Genomic DNA, 26,178 nt, shown 5'->3' on the forward strand with positions numbered 1-26,178 from the left:
CAAAGCTTGTTGAAGTCGAAAAGGAGGTTCCTACGGAGTGGCCCCGAGAGCCATGTCCAAATGGAAAAGCCTGCACCGTCCTTAAGCAAAATCTTACCTCATGTTTACCAGCCACCAATTATTGCATTTCCTGTGCAGTGATTTGCTTTGGTGTGAGGTCATTAGAATAGTGAAATCAGTAAGTAGTTTGGAGCGTGGCTCTGAGCCAGACACATGGTCCCAGGGATCTGAAGCTCTTTCCAGACAGTGTTCCACTAGATTCCTTAACTCTCCTGTACTTTTCACTGATAGCCAGTAATGAAAGAGAAATACAGAGGAGGGACCATTAATTAGCAGAAAAATGCTATGGTAGGCACAGACCAGTACAGTAGCTTGGTGGACTTCACATGGTGTGTTTATATGGAAAGCTTGTTTCAACGTATAAAACATAATGTATTATTTAACATTATGAATGTATCCTGTGGTGTGGTGATGCATTTTTGGATTGCAGTAAGCTTGGACCTGAAGGAAGAGGACCTTACAGAGCATTATGCCCTGAACAGTGGTGGTCTTAGATGGACTCTCACAGGGCTGGGTGACATGCCCCCATCAGTCACCTAGCTACCTACATTTCCCATGCCACTGTACTGCCAGCTAAAACAGGCAGACAGCAATTTTCTAAGGTGTATTTTACAAACTGTACAATTTACAGGCTGTTAAGAGGGGATAACTTTATGACATTCTGTCGGTCTTCAAAGGCAGTTCTTTCTCACTAGATGAGGACGACGGGCTGGAGGGGAAAGGGAAGTGGGAGAAGGACAACAAACACGCAACGTTTCCAGGCAACAGTCTGGGGCATAGGACACCATGCCCCACATGGTCTGTCCCTTAGTTGGACTCCAGACAGGTCATGTTTATGACATCAGATAACACTGTCCAGTTTTCCCAAGTTGTGTCCAGTTTTATTTATTGTTTTATGTTATTCTGGTTTTGTCATGTTTTGTCTTTGATCATGTCTTGTCCCTGTGCTTCCCTCTGCTGGTCTTATTAGGTTCTTTCTCTTTCTCTCTCTCTATCGTTCCGTTCATGCTCCCAGCTGTTTCTCATTCTCCCTACGACCTCATTTACTCTTTCACACCTGTCCCCTATTTTGCCCTCTGATTAGAGTCCCTATTTCTCCCTCTGTTTTCCGCTCCTGTCCTTGTCGGATTCTTGTTTGATGTTTGCAGTTCCTGTGTCTTGTTCCGCCCTGTCGTGTTCTTTTGCCTTCTTCAGATGCTGCGTGTGAGCAGGTGTCTATGTCAGCTACGGCCTGTGCCTTCCTGAAGCGACCTGCAGTCTGTGGTCGCGTCTCCAGTCGTTCCTCTCTATTGACGAGAGGATTTCAGTTTCCTGTTTTGGATTTCCATTGATTTATATCCAGGAGTATCATTATTTGTTTTTTACTGGAATAAAGACTCTGTTACTATTACGTCGCTTTTGGGTCCTCATTCATCTGCATAACAGAAGAATCCGACGAAGAATGGACCCAGCGACTACGGATTCTCTCAACACTGCCGTCGAGTTCCAGGGAGCTATGCTCGGCAGACACGAGCAGGAATTGTTTGCTGCTCGTCATGCCGTTGAGACCCTGGCCGCTCAGGTCTCCGATCTCTCTGGACAGTTTCAGAGTCTTCGTCTCGTGCCACCAGCTACTTCCTGGTCTTCCGAGTCTCCGGAACCTAGGGTTAATAACCCACCATGTTACTCTGGGCAGCCCACTGAGTGTCGCTCCTTTCTCACCCAGTGTGATATTGTGTTCTCTCTCCAGCCCAACACGTACTCAAGAGAGAGAGCTCGGATCGCTTACGTCATATCACTCCTTACTGGTCGGGCTCGGGAGTGGGGCACAGCTATCTGGGAGGCAAGGGCTGAGTGTTCTAACGATTATCAGAACTTTAAAGAGGAGATGATACGGGTTTTTGATCGTTCAGTTTTTGGGAAGGAGGCTTCCAGGGCCCTGGCTTCCCTATGTCAAGGTGATCGATCCATAACGGATTACTCTATAGAGTTTCGCACTCTTGCTGCCTCCAGTGACTGGAACGAGCCGGCGTTGCTCGCTCGTTTTCTGGAGGGACTTCACGCTGAGGTTAAGGATGAGATTCTCTCCCGGGAGGTTCCTTCCAGCGTGGACTCTTTGATTGCACTCGCCATCCGCATAGAACGACGGATAGATCTTCGTCATCGAGCTCGTGGAAGAGAGCTCGCGTTAACGGTGCTTCCCCTCTCCGCATCTCAACCATCTCCTCCCACCGGCTCAGAGACTGAGCCCATGCAGCTGGGAGGTATTCGCATCTCGACTAAGGAGAGGGAACGGAGAATCACCAACCGCCTTTGCCTCTATTGCGGTTCTGCTGGACATTTTGTCATGTCATGTCCAGTAAAAGCCAGAGCTCATCAGTAAGCGGAGGGCTACTGGTGAGCGCTACTACTCAGGTCTCTCCATCAAGATCCTGTACTACCTTGTCGGTCCATCTACGCTGGACCGGTTCGGCTGCTTCCTGCAGTGCCTTGATAGACTCAGGGGCTGAGGGTTGTTTTATGGACGAAGCATGGGCTCGGAAACATGACATTCCTCTCAGACAGTTAGGGAAGCCCACGCCCATGTTCGCCTTAGATGGTAGTCTTCTCCCCAGTATCAGATGTGAGACACTACCTTTAACCCTCACAGTATCTGGTAACCACAGTGAGACCATTTCCTTTTTGATTTTTCGTTCACCTTTTACACCTGTTGTTTTGGGTCATCCCTGGCTAGTATGTCATAATCCTTCTATTAATTGGTCTAGTAATTCTATTCTATCCTGGAACGTTTCTTGTCATGTGAAGTGTTTAATGTCTGCTATCCCTCCTGTGTCTTCTGTCCCCTCTACTCAGGAGGAACCTGGTGATTTGACAGGAGTGCCGGAGGAATATCATGATCTGCGCACGGTCTTCAGTCGGTCCAGAGCCAGCTCCCTTCCTCCTCACCGGTCGTATGATTGTTGTATTGATCTCCTTCCGGGGACCACTCCCCCTCGGGGTAGACTATACTCTCTGTCGGCTCCCGAACGTAAGGCTCTCGAGGATTATCTGTCTGTTTCTCTCGACGCCGGTACCGTGGTGCCTTCTTCCTCTCCCGCCGGAGCGGGATTTTTCTTTGTTAAGAAGAAGGACGGTACTCTGCGCCCCTGCGTGGATTATCGAGGGCTGAATGACATAACGGTTAAGAATCGTTATCCGCTTCCCCTTATGTCGTCAGCCTTCGAGATTTTGCAGGGAGCCAGGTGCTTTACTAAGTTGGACCTTCGTAACGCTTACCATCTCGTACGCATCAGAGAGGGGGACGAGTGGAAAACGGCGTTTAACACTCCGTTAGGGCATTTTGAATACCGGGTTCTGCCGTTCGGTCTCGCTAATGCTCCAGCTGTCTTTCAGGCATTAGTTAATGATGTACTGAGAGACATGCTGAACATTTTTGTTTTCGTTTACCTTGACGATATCCTGATTTTTTCACCGTCACTCGAGATTCATGTTCAGCACGTTCGACGTGTACTCCAGCGCCTTTTAGAGAATTGTCTCTACGTGAAGGCTGAGAAGTGCGCCTTTCATGTCTCCTCTGTCACTTTTCTCGGTTCTGTTATTTCCGCTGAAGGCATTCAGATGGATCCCGCTAAGGTCCAGGCTGTCAGCGATTGGCCCGTCCCTAAGTCACGTGTCGAGTTGCAGCGTTTTCTCGGTTTCGCTAATTTCTATCGGCGTTTCATTCGTAATTTCGGTCAAGTGGCTGCCCCTCTCACCGCTCTGACTTCTGTCAAGACTTGCTTTAAGTGGTCCGGTTCCGCCCAGGGAGCTTTTGATCTCCTCAAGAAGCGTTTTACATCCGCTCCTATCCTTGTTACTCCTGACGTCACTAAACAATTCATTGTCGAGGTTGACGCTTCAGAGGTGGGCGTGGGAGCCATTCTGTCTCAGCGCTTCCAGTCTGACGATAAGGTCCATCCTTGCGCTTACTTTTCTCATCGCCTGTCGCCATCGGAACGCAACTATGATGTGGGTAACCGCGAACTGCTCGCCATCCGCTTAGCCATAGGCGAATGGCGACAGTGGTTGGAGGGGGCGATCGTCCCTTTTGTCGTTTGGACTGACCATAAGAACCTTGAGTACATCCGTTCGGCCAAACGACTTAATGCACGTCAAGCTCGTTGGGCGTTGTTTTTCGCTCGTTTCGAGTTCGTGATTTCCTATCGTCCGGGAAATAAGAACACCAAGCCTGATGCCTTATCCCGTCTCTTTAGTTCTTCTGTGGCTTCTACCGACCCCGAGGGGATTCTCCCTGAAGGGCGTGTTGTCGGGTTGACTGTCTGGGGAATTGAGAGACAGGTAAAGCAAGCACTCACTCACACTGCGTCGCCGCGCGCTTGTCCTAGTAACCTTCTGTTCGTTCCTGTCTCTACTCGTCTGGCTGTTCTTCAGTGGGCTCACTCTGCCAAGTTAGCTGGCCACCCCGGCGTTCGGGGTACGCTTGCTTCTATTCGCCAGCGGTTTTGGTGGCCTACTCAGGAGCGGGACACGCGTCGTTTCGTGGCTGCTTGTTCGGACTGCGCGCAGACTAAGTCAGGTAACTCTCCTCCTGCCGGTCGTCTCAGACCGCTTCCCATTCCTTCTCGACCATGGTCTCACATCGCCTTAGACTTTATTACCGGTCTGCCTTCGTCTGCGGGGAAGACTGTGATTCTTACGGTTATCGATAGGTTCTCTAAGGCGGCACATTTCATTCCCCTCGCTAAGCTTCCTTCCGCTAAGGAGACGGCACAAATCATCATTGAGAATGTGTTCAGAATTCATGGCCTCCCGTTAGACGCCGTTTCAGACAGAGGTCCGCAATTCACGTCACAGTTTTGGAGGGAGTTCTGTCGTTTGATTGGTGCTTCCGTCAGTCTCTCTTCCGGGTTTCATCCCCAGTCTAACGGTCAAGCAGAAAGGGCCAATCAGTCGATTGGTCGCATTTTACGCAGCCTTTCGTTTCGAAACCCTGCGTCTTGGGCAGAACAGCTCCCCTGGGCTGAGTACGCTCACAACTCGCTTCCTTCGTCTGCTACCGGGCTGTCCCCGTTTCAGAGTAGTCTTGGCTACCAGCCTCCTCTGTTTTCGTCCCAGCTCGCCGAGTCCAGCGTTCCCTCCGCTCAGGCTTTTGTCCAGCGTTGTGAGCGCACCTGGAGGAGGGTCAGGTCTGCACTTTGCCGTTACAGGGCGCAGACTGTGAGAGCCGCCAATAAGCGTAGGATTAAGAGTCCTAGGTATTGTCGCGGTCAGAGAGTGTGGCTTTCCACTCGTAACCTTCCCCTTACGACAGCTTCTCGCAAGTTGACTCCGCGGTTCATTGGTCCGTTCCGTGTCTCTCAGGTCGTCAATCCTGTCGCTGTGCGACTGCTTCTTCCGCAACATCTTCGTCGCGTCCACCCTGTCTTCCATGTCTCCTGTGTCAAGCCTTTTCTTCGCGCCCCCGTTCGTCTTCCCTCCCCCCCCCCCGTCCTTGTCGAGGGCGCTCCTATTTACAAGGTACGGAAGATCATGGACATGCGTTCTCGGGGACGTGGTCACCAGTACTTAGTGGATTAGGAGGGTTACGGTCCTGAGGAGAGGAGTTGGGTTCCATCTCGGGACGTGCTGGACCGTTCGTTGATCGATGATTTCCTTCGTTGCCGCCAGGGTTCCTCCTCGAGTGCGCCAGGAGGCGCTCGGTGAGTGGGGGGGTACTGTCATGTTTTGTCTTTGATCATGTCTTGTCCCTGTGCTTCCCTCTGCTGGTCTTATTAGGTTCTTTCTCTTTCTCTCTCTCTATCGTTCCGTTCATGCTCCCAGCTGTTTCTCATTCTCCCTACGACCTCATTTACTCTTTCACACCTGTCCCCTATTTTGCCCTCTGATTAGAGTCCCTATTTCTCCCTCTGTTTTCCGCTCCTGTCCTTGTCGGATTCTTGTTTGATGTTTGCAGTTCCTGTGTCTTGTTCCGCCCTGTCGTGTTCTTTTGCCTTCTTCAGATGCTGCGTGTGAGCAGGTGTCTATGTCAGCTACGGCCTGTGCCTTCCTGAAGCGACCTGCAGTCTGTGGTCGCGTCTCCAGTCGTTCCTCTCTATTGACGAGAGGATTTCAGTTTCCTGTTTTGGATTTCCATTGATTTATATCCAGGAGTATCATTATTTGTTTTTTACTGGAATAAAGACTCTGTTACTATTACGTCGCTTTTGGGTCCTCATTCATCTGCATAACAGGTTTAGCAGAGTGACAGTTATTATCTCACTGTCTGTATGTATAAAGTCATTATGTAGAAGTCAATGGCTGGGATAATTCCTGCAGCTATACAGTTCCTGATAAAGAAGTGTTTCAGCAACAGTATTATGGCAGGATGGAAATAGACTAATTGAAATTGGTCTGTATGCTTTGTTTTGGGGCCAAGAAAACCATAATCTGGATTGGAAATGATATGGCTTCCATACAATTGCCTAAGTATAAATGACAACAAGATAATCAGATCCTTAGAAATAAAATCTGGCAGCATGGTGAAGGATAAACTGTCTGCGAACTGGATTTACGAACCAAAACATGATCCATGACTCCTGATTTTACATAAAGACATTAAGAGATGACTAATTCTCCCACGATAAGAGCGATATAATCAAAAACTGTTCAAGTAATACGTTTCTGCAAGAGTTTCTTCAATTCACAGTCTGACCCTATTTTCACAGTGATATTCACCTCCAAGATCTAGTTCTGCTGAGGCCCAGCCAAGCATCAACAGTAGATGTCTCCCTGAAGCGTTGTGGAGTTGAAACCATACCTAACCAGAGCAGACAGGAGACTCCAGTGGTTTGTATCAGTGTGGACTGGGGGGGGGGGGGTTCCTGGGGAACCTGGGCTTAATGACTCCACCAGAGCAGCTTCTGTTTCTGTCGTTAGGGGCCCGCATCCCGGGAGATGGACATGGAGGAGGAGAAATAGTTTCTTCTTCTTCCTGACATGCTCAGAAAGACGTCGCCATTCGCGGGTGTCAATGTGTGTACGTTTAACTCTTGGAAGGAAATGGATGGATGTAGGCTACAGAAATGACGTCAGTAATGTCAGCGGACAACGTCTCCAACTGTGAATGGTTTTTCTCATTGTGTTCTTTGTAGTCTCCCCACTGGTTTGCAGATTAGAAAGTGAAAAGCCAATGGATGGGAAGGTTCAGCTTCGTACTCTAGGCCCAGCAGACTCATGTTTGATTTCAAACGTCTTCCAGAAGTACGCCAAGATGATGTGTGCCACTGGATAAGTCGTCTCTTGGCCGTTTCACTAAACACTGAATAACATTATCTTGGCTCGTTCGCGATCATCCTCATTTCAGACTAAATCAACACCTGCTATTAACACTGACAGACCTATAAAACAACGTTTTTGTCTGCTCGTCAATGGGAAAAGTGTTGCTGGATCCCAACAGTTGGGACAGTCTGTGTGCCGCTGAGAGACGAGCATAATTAAGAGCTGAGCGGAGACAGGGTTGAGAGGGCAGTCTCTCCCAACTGCCATGTGATGAAGCGGGACTGGTCTTTGACAACAGTCCATCGGATCGTTCAAGATTTCTCTCAGGTTGAGCAGGGTGCTTTTATTAAAGTGATGAAAAAATAATTGCTTAAAAATGTGCATGTCAGCACTTATTACGTAATAATAGGGCAATAACGTTTCGAAGATGTCATTTAGTGTAAGCCTTTCAAAAGGATCAGGCGAAAAACAATGCCATATGAATTGAAAGCAGTAAAAAGGTGTGATGAAATAGAAAGGAGTCAGAAAGGAAACTATTTGACTGTGAAAAAGGAAATGGAAAGTTTTTGGTAATTAATCCTCCTCGGGCTAAACAATGATTGATTCAAGATATATAAAAAAACATAAAAACCTAATCTGATTTAGCCTCTACTATCCCAGTGCAAGTGGGTCTCATTGTGACTTTCAGATTTCATGGTATTTTGAGAGAAAAAACAAAGGTGAAATACATTACTGGACCCTAGTATCTAAGGTTAAAATCATTAAAGACCTAGTATTCCCTAGCCAACTGTGGACCTAAGCACGTCAAGTCTTCACGCGTCAGAGATCCCCGTCCACAGCTGTGTAGGAAACGGAAGTGTAGGTCACATCTGCTCTCCTACAGGTTGCATGATCTCTTCAGCAAACATCACAAAGGATTTACGGTGCACTCATTGGCATGCACGCACACCACTAAGTGCAAATCTAGTTCCACTTACACCACTATAAAGACTCTTTACCCGAGCACATGTAGTTGAGGGCATATGTTTCACTTTCCCACGCGAGTAACACGTACACCCACACATCATTTAAAGACCACAAGTAAAGGCTCAGGCACATCCTCTATGGTGCTAGCCAGCCCGGGCCTGGCTCACAGCTATAAACCATGGAGGCATGTAGAATGGATGGCCAGATTAAAAACATGTGGGTGACCTGAAAGACGGATGGTATGTGCTTCATGAAATCAGCAGGACAAGGTCATCCATCTTTTGCACACTCTTGTTTGCCAGAGACCCCTAAGGCCTCGAGCTAAAGGTCAGGAGAGATTGACTCACTCCGGAGAAGAAAAACTGAGAAAATATGTTCTCTTGACTTTAGAACATTGCACAGGTTTCTCATACTGCATGTTTTTTATTTGATCCTATTCCTTACAGATATGAGAATAACACTCTTACATTCTGAAGCCCTCAGACAGACTTTATAAAGGGAATAAAGGAAAATCAGATCCCAGAGCAGCGAAGCATACATTTAAAATGTGTCTTATCTTTAGGAGAACTGTAACTCATATATCAATAAAATAAGAATGGAAAAAAAGAAAGATTTCTGAGAGAACACAACCTACACCATGACTAATCCTTTACTCTGTCTCCATTCCAAGACCACTAAAGACAGGAGCTTTAGACAGTTTGAAGAAATGGGAGAGGGTCGCGAATGGCTCCGTCTGGAGCCCCATCTAGGCTTGAAAGAGCCGGGAGTAAGCAGGAAAGAGAGGGATCCCCTCAGGGAGCATTGTGAACCCTGTTCCCCGAATCAGATGACTCACTCTCACAGGTCCTTATGAAACCTGGTCTGGAGGGAGCACCCTATCAAATGTGTGTGTGTGTGTGTGTGTGTGTGTGTGTGTGTGTGTGTGTGTGTGTGTGTGTGTGTGTGTGTGTGTGTGTGTGTGTGTGTGTGTGTGTGTGTGTGTGTGTGTGTGTGTGTGTGTGTGTGTGTGTGTGTGTGTGTGTGTGTGTGTGTGTGTGTGTGTGTGTGTGTGTGTGTGTGTGTGTGTGTGTGTGTGTGTGTGTGTGTGTGTGTGTGTGTGTGTGTGTGTGTGTGTGTGTGTGTGTGTGTGTGGGTACACGCACAAGTGTCACTCAGGGCCCACTGCTTCTCCAGCTTAATGCTTTTACAGTACCTGTATTGTCTGGTGATCTGAGCCTGAAAATATGAGCACAAAGACAATGACATAAAGATTGTGGTAGATGAGGTTTACGATACTGTCATAGTTGGCATCCCTACAATTGAATGTGTTTCAAGTGGACTCCTTTAGATACCAAAAATAAAAACACTCTACCAGAGAAAATAACAGTGAAAGGAAAACAATTACCGACCGAAATAAAAAGTGATATGTACACAGTGCTCTCACACTAAAATGTGACAATAAAAGACGGTCCGGAATCGTCGAAGAACAAAACACTTATAGCTTTTTAACTGGCTTCACTGGCAAGGCAGCACACATAATGAAAAATAAGAGTGGTGAATGTTGTCAAAAGGCTTTGGCCAATGTTTTAATGTGGAACAATAACCGTTATTACAGGGTATTCTGTGAGGAAGTGATGGAAGCGCGCTATAACACAGTGTCTTATCCAACAGGGATAACCACTATCACAGGCATATCATTAATGAAGCACTTTCTAAAAAATATTATTTACAATCTATCTAGATTAGTATGTTCATGACAAGGACCAACAATTAAACAACAATTCCTCAGACACTTTTGGGCCGGGATTCAATCCAATCGCGCTTTGTTGACAATGAACCTTTTGAAGGCAACGTTCCCGTGTTTTAAAAGTGTTAAAGATTTATCTCTGTTGCAGTGGTCCCCATTCAACTCATTTGAACACTTATTAAAGTGTTCAAATGAACTAGATTGTGGTGTTTGCATAGGTCTACTGTAGAGTTATATGCAACACCTGTGTTGTAATTCATAACACTTGATTTAGAGTAAACTGGAGTCACTTTGCTTAGTGCTGACGTTGCGGCAGGTAACCTAGTGGTTAGAGCACTGGGCCAGTAACTGAAAGGTTGCTGGATTGAATCCCCGAGCTGACAAGGTGAAAATCTGTTGTTCTGCCAATGAACAAGGCAGTTAACCCACTGTTCCCCAGGCGCCGAAGACGTGGATGTCGAGTAAGGCAGACCCCCGCAACTGACTAGGTATCCCCCTTCCCCCCTTTCTCAGTGTAAGAAATGAACATCTGTAATGTTACAGTAAATCGTTTTTGGGTGTTGTTTTAACACTGTATGGTGTAAAGCCTAATTTGAATTATTCCCACGGTGCATTTTCTTTGAGTGAATTGTAGAGTTACCACCAATGACTATGTTAGTGACAGAGACATGGTTATCAGGTTATCCTTCTAAAGGTCTGTGGCTTTCACCAAGTGAGTACCTAGGCGAATGCTATCATAAAAATGTAACTACGACAATACGTATGTCATAAGGCCTTACTTTGAAGGCCTAATTTTACCCTAACCCAAAGTGCTATGTAATTCCTACTGAAATCCAGCCAGTTAGGATATTCAACAGTTGGAATTTTTAAGTCACCCACAACCTGTATCTAGAATAACTGTCAGGGTTAGGAAAGTTTGTTGATAAGACTACTTAAACCGGAACAACCATTTCAGTAATGGGTGCAATAAATCTAACTAACTGATTGGATTAGTTTACAATGTACATGCAAAAACACAGACATTAAAAATAATCCTAAAAAAATCTACCTGCAGTAGTAGAGCATGCTGGGAAATATGATAATGATGGGCGTGGTTTTGATGGGCCTGTTTTACTTTCCAAAGTGTAACACAATAACTCAATAACACAATTATTAACAATTATTAACACCAACACTTGGGGTTATTTGACACCACTGAGTCTTACAGAGGGAATGTAACTCCTGAATCAACACTAGAAATGATACACTGAAACATTTACACTGGCCAATTTGCTGTGTGAGACTTGTGTGGTTGCTCAATATAAACAGGGTAGAATTGAGATCTTGGTTCACTTTCCCATAGATGTGGTAAAGAAGTCAATGGAATGCGACCAAGACAATGGAAATGCCATGGAAACACCTGGGGGAAAGATGGCTTGGGGGACAGATCCCGAATCTCCTAATTTCTCCACACCAAAATGAGCCTACATTTAGGCTATTGTTTATATGTGTATTTCACATTATTTTGAGGTAAAAATCTGAGTACGGATGTCAATCCCAATATTCATGTAATCTTCACCAATCAGCTGCATTACAGTTAAAAACGACTTTGACTATCATGCTTAAATGAACGGGAGTTAGCATTCAGCAGTCATATCTTCTAAACCGGAAAATGGACTACTTCTAAATGTAATGCAGCAAAAACAGCCAAATATATCCAAAAAGGACTTTAGTAACCACATTCTAGGCCTGTTACAATAGATCAATCATGACGGATTTGATTAATATCCACTTTGTTAGATCAGATTTGTTCAATGTGTACCAATCCAGCGTCCTTATATTCCCACAGTCTGTGTTCCATTGACCTCTTTACCGCATATATCTGATTTGATATAAGATCTCTCACATAATGTATGCCTTTCCTAAGCCGCCTTTCCTACGGACTTCTCAGTAGTTGATATTCAGACTTACCTTATGTAGGTGCGTGAAGGGTTTTGCAGGCTTGGTTCCATTGTGCGCGCTGAATACAGAAAACCCTCCCACTTGCTGGCCAACATATTTTCTCATTGAGTTTTCATTCTATCATGTTTCAGGTAAGAACCAAATGCAGACTGTGTTGAAGTAACAATGTTTATTACAGCAACAGGGGCAGGCAAACGACAGGTCAAGACAGGCAGAGGTCGATATTCCAGAGTGGTGGGGCAAGGGTACAGGACGGCAGGCAGGCTCAGGTCAGGCAGAGGTTCAGTAATCCAGAGTAGGGGCAAAGGCACAGGACGGCAGGCAGACTCAGGGTCAGGGGAAGGCAGAGTGGTCAGGCAGGCGGGCGGGCTCAGAGTCAGGACAGGTAAGGGTCAAAACCAGGAGGGCAAGAAAAAGAGAGACTGGGGAAAAGCAAGAGCTGAGACAAAACACTGGTTGACTTGAAAAACAAGACTAACTGGCAATGGACAAACAGAAAACACAGGTATAAGTACCCAGGGGATAATGGGGAAGATGAGCTACACCTGGAAGGAGGTGGAGACCAGCACAAGGACAGGAGAAACAGATCAGGGTGTGACAATTCAATATATTCCAGAAATCCAAAATCAACTTCGTAGGTTTGGCACTATACTGTAATTTACGCATGGCTACAGAAGCCTATAGCTTGGGTCTCCAAATTTCCCTCTAAAATTGTAAGGCCAGCATCTCATAAACTTTACAATCCCCTTACCCAAATGGCTTAGCCTTTTACCTCCCACTGGGCACACACTGGTTGAATCTACTTTTCAGTTCAATGAAATTACGTTGAACCAACGTGGAATAGACATTGATTTGACGTCTGTGCCATGTGGGCTAGCTCTTATCAATAGCTCTTATCAATTTGTAAATTACAGTGCATGGAGAATGGTGTTAATTCTATCGGAAAAAGAAAGTAGATGTTGTTCCACTTGAAACCGACAGGTTGCTCAATCGTTTTCAGCGTTTCATAATGCGTAAACTGTAGCGGATTTAGGTATGGGCGACATGGGCAGCCGCCCAGGGTGGCATCTTGCCGGGGGCGGAAATGTCACGTCAATGATATCATGTCACCGTGTGGGACTGTGGGTCAGTTAACCTAGTCGGGGTGGGCGCCCTGATTCTAGTTTGTGAGCTAGGCAGGGTACTGCCTGGGAAGGTCTCCCACTCAGAAGTACGAGATGGGGCGGGGGTAGGTTGACCTCAGGTCTCCCCACTAGAAGCCCGAGGTAGGGGGAGCGGGGGAATCTATCAAATAGCGCACCTCTAACTTTGTACAGTACTAATGCAATTAGTAAAATCAGTCACACTACGAAATGCTACCAAATAAACCACAATTCATTCATAATACGGTGAATATATAGTTTCACAGACATATTGTTACCTTTTTTTCTGGTTTGTGCGAAATTGTTAAGAATAATATTAAACCAGTCTGCACACCACCAAGGTGAATTGGTTTAGTCTTGACTCTTTGTTGACAGTATTGGGGGATGGGTAATTTATTGATGCTCGAGTGCCAAATTACCACAAATGGATAAGAAAAAATATCTAAGCTATCAGGTGCCCAGTTTAGGAAAAAGAGGAAAGAAGAGGAGAAACGCGCAAAAGAAGGTATGCAGCTATGTCATCTCTTTATGAGTATAATATTATGCATGTCATGAAATAGGCTAGTATAACAGTTGTGTTTGTTGGCCTATGTTGCTATGTTGCTTGCTATGCTATTACACATAGGGCAACAATATTCAGTTTTCTGTCCAACTAGCTTACATAACATTAGATATAATTTCACACAGTTTCATCATGATGATGTGTGTAGCCTGCAGCAAAACGATTACAACCTACTGTAACTAGCACATTACTAATTTGGTTAACTTTCATTGAGGTGACATCATAAAGGTTTTCTGTGATTGTATTGACTAGGTCCTGAGCTCAGTAAAGGGAATTTACAATGCTGTAGGTAACTTAAAAGATGTCTATATTATGCTGATATTTTGTATCTTTTGTGGTATATTGAGTCTTTTGGGGTGGCTTATGCCTAGAATTAGCCAAAGAGGTTGTATGGTTCATTTGGTTCCTATTCTGAAAGTTTGTGTCAGGTTGTGCACTACTGGTATAGAAGTCAGGTGCAGGAGAGCAGAGAGTTGTGATCAGGCGCACACTTTATTTGGCAGAAGCAACAACAGACCGACTGCGTCAAAAAACCTCCAGCCAAGGGCAAAAGTGAAAAGCGCGACAACAGTCACAATAATGCAAATGTTTAACAATTAAACATACTTCAGGTTAAACACAGTACCCGGGGAAAAACCAGCCTGGCGCGTCACACGAAACACGTAACAAAACAATTCCACACAAAGACATGGGGGGAACAGAGGGAATATATATGTAGTGTGATTAGGGAATGTAAACCAGGTGTGCAGGGAAACAAGACAAAACAAATGGAACAATGAAAAGTGGAGCGGCAATGGCTAGAAGACCGGTGACGTCGACCACCGAACGCCATCCGAACAAGGAGAGGAGCCGACTTTGGCGGAAGTCGTGACAGTTTGATACATTTAGCATAATAATATGTATATTTAATTGTGCAACAAATGTATTTAGGGTGTCAGACTCATATACTGTATTTCAATGCAAATTCAAGGGCACTTCTGAAATATTTTGGAGCACCCTCTGGCACTGGCCAGGATGAGGAGCCATCTACCTCCTCAGCCACACAGGCCTCTTCAGAAATGATCTCAGAGAATCAGGATGAGGAGCCATCTACCTCCTCAGCCACACAGGCCTCTTCAGAAATGATCTCAGAGAATCAGGATGAGGAGCCATCCACACAGCCACACAGGTGTCTTCACAAATGTTGTCTGAGCCTGAGGATGAGGATGAAGACCCATTTGCTTCCGCTTCTCCCCAGCAGGATTCTTCAGGTGTGTTTGTGTGCACATTACTGGGTATGTTACTGGGTATGTATGTGGGATGTTCCACCACTATAAATGCTGTGAATAACTTATGCCCGTGTGCTCTCCATTAGAAATGCCTGTAGCAGCATCCTCAACAAATCCTGCTGCTGAGGATGAACCACTGTCTACAGACCCCTGCTGACTGGCCTTCAGTTCTGACTGACAGAATTCGGACACAGCTAGTTTGCAGAGGACCAAGTGAGGTACCACCTAACTTTGTTTTCCCAAGGAATGAGAGTGATGGAAGAAGTTGCCACCACCAGTATTTCAGGAAGACCTTGGTGAGTGGTGATAAAATCCCTAGAAGTTGGTAGGTGTATTCTGAAAGAAACAACAGCCTCTTCTGCTTCTGCTGCAAACTCTTTTCTAAGAAGAAAATTAATTTAGCAAGCTCAGGACTGACAGACTGGAACCATGCAAGTTCTTTATTGACTTCACACGACAGCAGTCCAGAACACCAAAACTGCATGAAAACATGGAAAGAACTGGCAATGAGGATCAAATAAGGGGAAACAATTAATAAACATGAGATGGCACTTATTGAGGCTGAGAGGATAAGATGGAGAGAGGTGTTGACATGTCTGACTGCTATTGTGCAGTCTTGCAATTAGAAATCTGGCACTAATGGGACAGACAGAAACACTGTACTCTCCATCAAATGGACATTTCCTCAAAGAGGTTTAACTGATGGCACAATTTGATCCAGTCATGAAAGAGCACCTTAACCGTGTCCAAAAATGGACCTCAAGTCACACCACCAGCTACCTTGGCCACCAAATACAGAATTAACTCATTGATTTGTTGAGCAGCAAGGTCATTTCAATAATGGCGAGTGACATCATGCTGGCAAAATTATTCTCTATCATTCTAGATTGCACCTCAGATGTCAGCCACACTGAACAGTTGTCAGTTGTTATTAGGATTGTGTTACTGAAGGAGGAGCCACATAAAGGAACATTTTATGGGGTTTTTGGAGGCAGAGGAGTCCACTGGCCAACATTTGGCATCCCTGATTCTCAAAAGATTAGAGGAGCTAAACATTCCTTTTGAGGACTGCAGAGGACAGTCTTATGATAACGGGGCCAACATGAGAGGCAAAAACAAAGGTCCAAGCCAGACTCCTGGAAATGAATCCAAGAGCTCTATTTGTGCCATGTGGGGCTCAAACATTGAACCTGGTTGTGGCTGATGCTGCTAAAAGTTCTGTCGATGCCACAGGTTACTTTGGCTTCTTCAGCCTCCACACAGCGATGGGCCACCCTGAAAAAACATGTGGACATCACTTTGAAGATGTGGACTGAGACAAGGTGGGAGTGTAAAGTTAAGAGTGTCGAGCCACTGAGGGATCAGGCAGCAGCGGTGAGAGAGGCACTGATTGAGGTGAGGGATCAAACTGAAGACCCTGTGATAAAGATTGAGGTCCAGTCCTTGTCAGAGGAGGTGGGATCATACAGCTTCAGCATCTGTACAGTGGTGTGCTATGACATCTTGAGCCAGATACAACATGTGAGCAAGCTGATGCAGTCTCCCAGTATGCATGTGGATGTTGCAGTCAGTCTTCTCAGAAGGACAGAGAGAGGTCTCAGCAACTACAGGGCAACAGGCTTTATGACTGAACAAACGTCAGCCAAGGATATTTGCAAGGGTATGAATGTAGAGGCCGTTCTACAATAAAAAAGTCTGAGGTCCACAAAGCGGCACTTTTTATACAAATCATTTTATGACCCTTTGAGTGATGCCCTGAAGAAGCTGGAGGTGACATTTTTCAATGTCTTTGTTGATGCTGCATTCTCAGCCCTTCAGTGGAAAATGTGGGAGAGAAGTTTGGAGTGCTGTCAACCTTCCAAAGTTTCTCAAATGAGGAGCTGACAAAACAATGTGAGGCCTTTAGTATGACACTGCACTATAAAGAACACTCAGACTTGGATGGCAGAGAGCTTGCACAGGAACTGAAGAACTTGCCTGACTTGTCATCGAAGACCACGACCCTGCTTGAGCTGCTGATATTTATACACGAGCTCTCAGAAATGTATCCAAATTTGTGGACTGCTCTGAGAATTTGTCTTACTCTTCCAGTGACCGTAGCTGAAGCAGAGAGGAGCTTTTCAAAGCTGAAGCTCATCAAATCCTACCTGAGGTCCACCATGTCACAGGAACGCCTTAGTGGCCTTGTTGTCATCAGTATTAACCATGCAATTGCTGGGCAGATTTCTTATGATGATGTAATTGATGACTTTGCATCAAGGAAGGCAAGAAAGGTGTCACGTTCCTGACCTGTTTTCCCTTGTTTTGTATTTATTTAGTATGGTCAGGGCGTGAGTTGGGTGGGTTGTCTATGTGTTGTTTTCTATGTTGGGGTTTTGTGTGTTCGGCCTGGTATGATTCTCAATCAGAGACAGCTGTCAGTCGTTGTCCCTGATTGAGAATCATACTTAGGCAGCCGGGGTTTCACGTGTGTTTTGTGGGTGTTTGTCTATCGTGTTAGTGTTTTCACCACACGGTACTGTTTCGGTTTTCTGCACTTCGTTTATTGTTTTGTATTTCAGTGTTCAGTTTCGGTTTTAATAAATCATCATGAGCACGAACCACTCTGCATATTGGTCCGATCCTTCTCGCCTCTCCTCGTCCGATGAGGAGGACGACATAGACTACCGTTACAGAAACACCCACCAACAAAGGACCAAGCAGAGTGGAAAAGGGCAGCGACAGCAGCAGCAGAAACAGACACAGGACTCCTGGACTTGGGAGGAGATCCTGGACAGCAAGGGACCCTGGGTCCAGCCAGGGGAATATCGCCGTCCCAAGGCGGAGTTGGAGGCAGCGAAGGCAGAGAGGCGCTGGTATGAGGAGGCAGCGCGGCGACGCGGTTGGGAGCCCGAGAGTCAGACCCAAAGATTTATTGGGGGGCTGCATACGCGGAGTGTGGCAAAGCCGGGTAGGAGACCTGAGCCAACTCCCCGTGCTTACCGTGGAGTGAGAGGGCGTCGTACTGGTCAGACACCGTGTTATGCGGTGGAGCGCACGGTGTCCCCAGTACGCGTTCTTAGCCCAGTGAGGGCTATTCCACCTCGCCGCACTGGTAGGGCTAGGTTGGGCATCGAGCCGGGTGTCATGAAGCCGGCCCAACGCATCTGGTCTCCAGTGCGTCTCCTCGGGCCGGCGTACATGGCACCAGCCTTACAAATGGTGTCCCCGGTTCGCCAGCATAGCCCAGTGCGGGCTATTCCACCTCGCCGCACTGGCAGGGCTAAGGGGACCATTCAACCAGGTAAGGTTGGGCAGGCTCGGTGCTCAAGAGCTCGTGTACTCCTTCACGGTCCGGTATATCCGGTGCCACCTCCACGTACCAGTCCTCCGGTGGCAGCCCCTCGCACCAGGCTGTCTCTCCGGGTTCTCTCTCCAGTTGCTCCCACCTGTCCAGCGCTGTCTGAGCTGCCTGCCTGCCCAGCGCTGTCTGAGCTGCCTGCCTGCCCAGCTCTGTCTGAGCTGCCTGCCTGCCCAGCACCGTCTGAGCTGCCTGCCTGCCCAGCGCTGTCTGAGCTGCATGCCTGCCCAGCACCGTCTGAGCTGCCTGCCTGCCCAGCGTCATCTGAGCCGCCCGTCTGTCCCGAGCCGTTAGAGCTGCCCGTCTGTCCCGAGCCGTCAGAGCTGCCCGTCTGTCCCGAGCCGTCAGAGCTGCCCGTCTGTCCCGAGCCGTCAGAGCTGCCCGTCTGTCCCGAGCCGTCAGAGCTGCCCGTCTGTCCCGAGCCGCTAGAGCCGTCCGCCAGACGGGAGCAGCCAGAGCCGTCCGCCAGACGGGAGCAGCCAGAGCCGTCCGCCAGACGGGAGCAGCCAGAGCCGTCCGCCAGACGGGAGCAGCCAGAGCCGTCCGCCAGACAGGAGCAGCCAGAGCCGTCCGCCAGACAGGAGCAGCCAGAGCCGTCCGCCAGACAGGGGCTGCGAGAGCCGTCCGCTAGACAGGAGCTGCCAGAGCCAACCAGCCAGGAGCTGCCAGAGCCAACCAGCCATGACCAGCCAGAGCCGTCAGCCAGCCATGACCAGCCAGAGCCGTCAGCCAGCCATGACCAGCCAGAGCCGTCAGCCAGCCATGACCAGCCAGAGCCGTCAGCCAGCCGTGACCAGCCAGAGCCGTCAGCCAGCCATGACCAGCCAGAGCCGTCAGCCAGCCAGGAGCTGCCAGAGCCAGCCAGCCAGGAGCTGCCAGAGCCAGCCAGCCAGGATCTGCCAGAGCCGCCCGCCAGCCAGGATCTGCCAGAGCCGCCCGCCAGCCAGGATCTGCCAGAGCCGCCAGTTAGCCAGGATCTGCCAGAGCCGCCAGTCAGCCAGGATCTGCCAGAGCCGCCCGCCAGCCAGGATCTGCCCCTCAGTCCGGTGCTGCCCCTTGGTCCAGTGGGGTTGATATGGAGGGTGGTTGTTGTTAGGAGGCCACGGGGGTAATTAAGGAGGCGGACAAAAACATTGTTAAAGTGGGGCCCACGTCCCGCGCCAGAGCCGCCACCGCGGACAGACGCCCACCCAGACCCTCCCCTAGAGTTTTAGGTGGTGCGCCCGGAGTTCGCACCTTGAGGGGGGGGGTTCTGTCACGTTCCTGACCTGTTTTCCCTTGTCTTGTATTTATTTAGTTGGTCAGGGCGTGAGTTGGGTGGGTTGTCTATGTGTTGTTTTCTATGTTGGGGTTTTGTGTGTTCGGCCTGGTATGATTCTCAATCAGAGGCAGCTGTCAATCGTTGTCCCTGATTGAGAATCATACTTAGGCAGCCGGGGTTTCACGTGTGTTTTGTGGGTGTTTGTCTATCGTGTTAGTGTTTTCACCACACGGTACTGTTTCGGTTTTCTGCACTTCGTTTATTGTTTTGTATTTCAGTGTTCAGTTTCGGTTTTAATAAATCTCTGCATATTGGTCCGATCCTTCTCGCCTCTCCTCGTCCGATGAGGAGGACGACATAGACTACCGTTACAAAAGGTCAGGTTTTTAGATGGCAGTTGTGCAATTTAGTTTGTGTGTTTCTTGTTTGAAGTGCAATAGTGTGATAATCAATAGTGTGATAATCTTCTTTAGTGTTTTATTCTGTTTGTGTGATATAGGTTGTGTGCAATTTAGTTTTATTTGTGTGTTTTTTGTTAGCAATAGGGTAATAGTGTAATAATTTGATTCTCTTTTTTATTTGTATTTATATACTACAAGTTGTTTCTATTTGTCTTTGTTACTTCTTTTTGATATTTATGAGTCTTATTTTTGTATATATTTTCATATTTATATTGTTTTAAATGTTATGATTATTTATTTGTGTTGTTCCAAAATTACAGCTAGTGCAGAATGGTGCTTTTTTTTGGTGGGGGGGGGGGGGGGGTTCGCCCAGGGAGCCATACAAACTAGAACCACCACTGTGCGCAAAGGTGGTGGAATTATGAGGCTTTGAACACACCGACAGTGTCAATGCACAAAATAGTACGTAGCATCATCTGGATATGTATGCAACAAAAGTTCAACATTCACCTTCTGCTATACATTCGATAAATCCAATTCATGCACCACACCGAACGCACTGCAACTGCCTCTGCAACACAATGCTGCAAGGCAAACACAGTGTTTAATTGGAAATGAATGCAGTTCTGGTGTACCAAAATGCAATGATGCTGTCGGCGTGTTGGAAGCGTGAGGGTCAAGGTCAGAATATGGTGTAGACACACCTCTGCCACACCTTTATTTCGTCGATCTCCACCCCAAACAAATAGAGGGTGAATAGCATGCTATTCTCATGCTTAAATTCAAGATCAGAATACGCATAGAGAGAAAAGTGCATAAAAAGGTAATTCAATGAAATTTACGCTAGCTTAACTCGGGCTGGAATTCCCACATACTGCACTAGCTGAGAATATGGTCTCACTTTAATAGGATATTCACCTATACATAGATGCTCAAACTAATAAGAAACGATCAACATGCAACAGTTTGCCTGGGATTAAGGTTATGGCTAGGGTTGTTGAGCCAGGGTGTGGACATAAAGCCAGGGTTGGGGTTAGAGTTAGGGCTAGTCGATAGTTAGTTGAACAGTTTGTTGATTTTTAAACCATCTGTAGTGGAATATCCAAAAATATACAAGTGTTACTGATAATATTCTTCATTATACTGCCATGATCCTTACATAAAAAACAAAACAATATTAGACCGTTTTTAAAAAACACTAAAGCATTGAGTCATACCACCACGGCCAGGCAACTGTCACGTCACGGATCTTAACCTTTAATGGGTGAACCTGCTGCAGGTTGTAATTCAAAGGAGCTCTCCATGTTCCATGAGAGACAAACAGGAAGATTGACCACAGCGCCCTATGGGTTACTATGATGCAACATAATATGGAGTGGGAGGGATGGCTAAAAACAGCAGCAGCAGAGGAAATTCCATGTGGTTTGGTATAGAGAGAACCAGTCTCCTACAAAATGTGACCCCGATGGGAAGTAGGTGTTGCAATCACTTTTTTATTTTTGAGAAACACATGACATCACTGTCTAGAACCTCCTGGCCAGCCTCAGCCTCAGTCCCAGTTCCTCCCTTCTCTTTGCTCACCATCTTATCACGCCAGCCACAGTGGGAAACTGGAAAACTGATATTCCCCATCAGACTGGGATTATTCACCTTTACTGGCTAAAGGAACACAAATGTTATCCTGGAGTCCTTTACAGAGAAAATACAACATCAAAATATAGCAAGAAATGCATAAATGCTACTTATTTCCAGAACAACATCTGTTTGTAATTGAAATTAAGGTCTTGGCTACTGGACTGAGATCATTTACTGAGTGAGTGAGCCTGTGGTTCAGGTCCTGTTTGGCTGAAGAAGCACAGCTTCTCCACTCTGTAACCATGGCACTCCTGTGTGTGGTGTGGCTTCTTTTGGAGCTCTCGCTGCTATGCTTTCAGAAAAGCATTGAACCCACGTCACTCATTTGTCCAATGTCTCAATAATTCATAGATTCATTACTTCATGGATATGAAAATAACTGCTGGGCTGGGATCGCCCCATTCCATCTCTATCTCTAAACTCTTCCCCTCGGCTTTGAGGCCAGGACAGACTCTAACACCAGGGAAAGAGCTGATGGATGCCTGAAATGAACTGAGAACAGAGACAAGAACCCCTTTTTAAAGACTCTGGTGTGGTAACATAATGTTATATGTTATACCTGCTGTCAGTAGGAATTCCTGCTTTGGCAGGAAGTGGTGCTACCCCAGTTCCAGCCCCCCTCTACTAGACAGGAAACAGTGGGTCTGGAAAAGCCATCAGAGTCCACCTCATCCCCCTCTCTCCTCCTCATGATCATGAACAACACAAACCACACGAGTGACAGGTCTACTCAGCCAAGACAAAACACCCACCCACCTCAGAATTCTTTGTGCATATTGTCATAGAACAAGATCATTATGAGGGTATATGGATTAGAAGACAATACTGAACTACTGAAAACTGATTGGAGTAAGAACAACTGTTATCTGGGCAGTTGGACAGTCAGGCAGCTCTATTGGCAAACGTACAAAAATGTACTGAACCATTACAGAATAATGAATCGGATGAATCGCTCTTGTCTTGGCCAGTGATTTACCATATTTCAGACAGCTGTTCTGTTAGCTCCACAGTCCAGACACACAGAGATTCTGTCACCCCCTTCTCTACCACTATCCCTCTCTCCCTCTCATCACTCCATCCATTGGCTCTTGACTGGAACAACGACCATCATGCATTCTGCTCTTGTGTATGCAGCAAAGAGCTTAGGTAGCGCACAATATGTTATTTTAGTTTATTTTCAGTATTGTGTTTTGTGTACATTTATACCACTATCACCCTGATGGTTTTGGACTGCAGGTTCAAACATTTTATCGAAAGATTTAAGTATTACTGCCACCTTGTGGTTAAAGGCAACTCTCACCTGTGCTTGCACATTCACCCATTTTAATTTAACCTCAGCACCAAAAAGTAGGGGGGAATCAGCATAAGGTACAGCTATCAAAGATTGATCTTGTGAACACTCACCTATTCTTTATTTACAACAAACTCCTCAATTTATATTGAGACCAACTAAAGAATCTCTCTAAAATGATCACCATAATGTAAATCCAAAAATCGAAACGGAAAATGGCCTGTTGACTGTGTGTTAGCGGAAATAGGTGTGGATCGTGTTGCTGCGCCACAGGGTGTCACTGTGAGGCAGTGGACGGCCGCCACATCTATGCATCACCACTGGAACACAGCTAAAGACAAGTGAATGGTGAGATGAAATCCATCAGTCAAGCAAAAAGCCGTTTCCAGATACGGCAGAGCTCACATGGAGCTTTCAATGAAAGAAAGGACCAGACGAGAGGAAAACACAGAGCCATAGCCTCCAGAAGGTCCATCAGAGCCATAGCCTCCAGAAGGTCCATCAGCGCCAACAGCCTCACATTAAGCCATGATAGCTTTCTAAAAGGTGGGCTGGTCCAAGGCGTTTCCTACTAGGAATAGGTGATGACGTTGTGTCTTTAAATCCTCACTCTGTGAGGTTGTTTACCCCAGCAGTAAAACAAAACCAATCCTGTTACTGGTCAAATGGCCATTATCACACATTTCTCACCCCAAGCACAGGACAATAAAGAGTGGGTGTGGAAAGAGCCATTGATGACAGGTTAAACAAGCATCAACTATATGACTCGATGTGTGTGTGCTTGAGTGCGTGTGTTTGTTCCTCCAGGTGTGGCGTGCCCAGCTAACCCGCAGTAATGAGTGTAATTTGCTGGTCATAGTCCAGGCTTGTGACAGGCAGCACTAAGCAGAACAGACCCTTTGCTGCATACCATAAGTAATAGTCACACAGGCAAAAGACAATCACTGGGTAACGGCCGATTCGCTTCCCATTAGGGTCTATAAACGCCTCATTCCCACTTTGCCTAATTACCCAATTAAAGCTTACTCTGCAGATTTGTCTCTCTCTCTCCTCTTCCCCTTTGGACTATGCATGTGGTGCCATTCTTACCATTGCCATTTGGAAATAACAGAGGACATCAGGACAAGCAGGTTTGGTTTAGTATTCAATAAACATCAGTTTATATTTTATGACATTTTAGATTAGTTCATTTGGCTCTTTTGATGGAGACTGTTGAATGTGTGTATCCAGCTCTAGTGTATTACAGTGTACATTAGTGTGTGAACCAAACAGGTGACAGCAGAAAGCCCTGGAGCTAATTCTGGGCAGACAATCTTAGCCGTAAATGAATTGCAGCTGTCTTACAATGACAGAAGTCCCATGGAGGGGGGCATCCCGGGCCAAGCTTTCTGCTGATGTGTGTGAGAGAGAGGTGGGGTGTTTGGACCGCCACTGTTGCTGCCGACCAACTGTCACAAGGAAACGTTCCTTTCCTGATTTGGACTGAAAATGCTGACTGATTAATCTCAACTAGAGCTTTAATTATATCCTTTATAATGCTATGGGTGTGAGTCAGTGGCAGGAAAACAGCTTCCTACAATTCTACACATTTTGGCATGGGGCAAAGAGAAAACATTTCAGTTTCATGTCTAAAATTATGCTATTCTACACATTTGCCATGAAGCTGAGAGAAAATGTTGTGGTTTTACAGCTAATTTCCTGTCATTCTAAAAGTTTTTGCCATGGCTTATGACGTGTTTATATGCTATTATCTTTATTTTAAGGGGGTTGGGAGGCCCCCAGAGCCCGTGTCCCCCCCACGCCTTGCGGGTGTGTATGGTATGCCAGTGGTGTGTGTCTAGCTGTTCTTCCTACAGCCCCGTTTATAACTGGTTCTAACATGCATCCTTTGTCTTGATATTGTCCACATTCTGATTGTGCCCACAGACAGGCGTAGACAATTTAAAAACCCAGAGGCTGCGTTTAGATAGGCAGCCCAATTCTGATATTTTTTTTCACTAATTGGTATTTTGACCAATCAAATCAGCTCTGAAAAAGATATGATGTGATTGAACAAATTACCAATTAGTGGAAAAAATATCTGAATTGGGCTGCCTGTCTAATCACAGCCATTGTGATCTGATTGTGATTAGATATTCCTGACTACTTCCAGAGGCAGTTAGGGACCCATTGTGTCCGGACATCTTACAGTGCAGACGAATCTGTCCAGTGAAAACATTTAACACATCATTATCCCACCCTTTAAAAACATTGACAGTTGGCACTATTGACTTCTGGTATTAATGTGTCTTAAAATAAACAAATAAATGTTATTTAGAACAAATATCTGTCAAATAATTAGCATACAGGGATATCTGGTCACAATGCGGACACAGTGGATGGATAAGAGACACATTTTAATACCATGTGTAGATGCATCGGCTAATAAGTGGGCACGATCATAATGTAGACAAGATCCAGACGAAGGACACATGTTAGCACCAGGTATAAACGAGGCTTATGTGTTAGGGCAAGGACAATACCAGTATCGCAATACTTGTTAGTATCGTGGCAAGGAAACAAAAAACAAAGCAGATTTAACTTCTTTAGGAAAACAGCCCTAATGTTGGAAACATACATCATTGTGTTGTCATCCAGAGTCACATTTCTCCAAGCTATAGCACACTATATTTTACATACAGCAGCTTTAGGACCAAAGAGTTTGGTCTGCTTTGTGCTGGCCCAGTTATGCGTATGCAAAGAATGAAATATGTTCGTTAGGGAGAAGAACGTAGACAGAGATTAGGGAGAAGACCATGTAGATTAGGGGTAGGCAACCCTGGTCCTGTTTTTGATTTAACTGACTTGGAAGACCAGGTGTGTTGAATTTAGGCAATCACTGAACTGATCGATTAGCTCAGTTGGTCCGGTGTGGTGCCTAGTTGGAACCTAATCCTGCAATACCTGTGGCACAGCAGGAACACGGTTGCTTACCCCTAATGTAGAGCGATATACAGTATACGGTATACAAATGAGGGTGTGGAACATTGCATTTATTGAGTTTGTCTTGTACTTGTGGGAGTACACAAATACAGTGTTTATGAGCTGGTGGCGCCACATCTTGCTCAAGCACAAGCACTGTACAGCTGTTATCGAGCCACATAAATGATAGAAAGCATTTAGCAGTTGCTCTGTTAGAAAATGAAATATTTACTAGATTGAAACCAGCTTCTAAAAAGCTATTTGCTATCTTTACTTCACTCCGTTAAACTGCTCAGGTGGGGAGAGAGAGAGATTGAGAGAGAGAGAGATTGAGGGAGAGAGAGCGCTGGAGAAAGAGGGAATGTGATTGCTTAGAGGTGGGTGGATG

General features: G+C 46.2%; 1 protein-coding gene across 2 annotated transcripts in view; it reads right to left on the reverse strand.

The window, feature by feature from the left end:
- Positions 1-26,178, reverse strand: part of cilp (cartilage intermediate layer protein, nucleotide pyrophosphohydrolase) — a 56,614-nt gene that overhangs the window by 12,484 nt on the left and 17,952 nt on the right. The window lies entirely within an intron of this gene.

This window comes from Salvelinus alpinus, chromosome 5 (assembly GCF_045679555.1).
Source record: "Salvelinus alpinus chromosome 5, SLU_Salpinus.1, whole genome shotgun sequence".
In the NCBI taxonomy this organism is placed as follows: Eukaryota; Metazoa; Chordata; class Actinopteri; order Salmoniformes; family Salmonidae; genus Salvelinus; species Salvelinus alpinus.